General features: G+C 35.9%; 1 pseudogene; it reads right to left on the bottom strand.

The window, feature by feature from the left end:
- Window positions 1-309: 309 nt before the first annotated feature.
- Window positions 310-428, bottom strand: LOC118605949 (annotated as a pseudogene).
- Between the last annotated feature and the right edge of the window lie 286 nt (window positions 429-714).

Here is a 714-nt window from a genome sequence, read left to right as displayed (position 1 = left end):
GTCACAGAAATAATAAACAGTTACCTGTATGGCCACCACTAGGCACAAACAGATTTCACTAATTCACCTTAGATCTTTAATCTTATTCTTTTAAGAAATAAGATTTTATAGAGCTAGAGCCCTCCTTCAATTTAAGTTACCCCACGGCTATTCTCATTGTGGTTTCTTTTACAATTGCTTTAATATTAATTATAAGCAATTAGAAAGAAAGAATAGAAAATAATACAATGAACATCTATGTACCCACCATCAAGGTTATTTATTTAGCCTTATTTGCTTTAAATCTTGTTCTAACTTTTTTTTTTTTAATGCCTACTGCACCTGGTCTTCCTAGGTGGTCTCCCATCCAAGTACTAACAAGGCCCAACCCTGCTTAGCTTCCAAGATCAGACGGGATCGGGCTTGTTCAGGGTGGCATGGCCATAATCCATGGACTGTGTGTGGCTCCCCTGGGGCACAAACCCAGGACCTTCTCCATGTAAAGCTAACCACTACACTATGGAACCACATCCTTGTTCTAACTTTTTAATATGGAAATTTTCAGACATATACAAAAGTAGGAAGAATAGTGTAATGAGCTCATATATCTATCAACCAGCTTCAAAAATGATCAACTCATGATCCATCTTGTTTTATCTATGATATAATTATAGATCATATAGAGTCTATACCCCCATTCACTTCCATCCATCATATTATTTATCTATAAATACT

The sequence above is a fragment of the Rousettus aegyptiacus genome, unplaced genomic scaffold (assembly GCF_014176215.1).
Source record: "Rousettus aegyptiacus isolate mRouAeg1 unplaced genomic scaffold, mRouAeg1.p scaffold_m13_p_1, whole genome shotgun sequence".
Classification (NCBI taxonomy): Eukaryota; Metazoa; Chordata; class Mammalia; order Chiroptera; family Pteropodidae; genus Rousettus; species Rousettus aegyptiacus.
The sequence above is the reverse complement of the archived record's forward strand: the minus strand, read 5'-3'. Positions and strand labels throughout refer to the sequence as shown.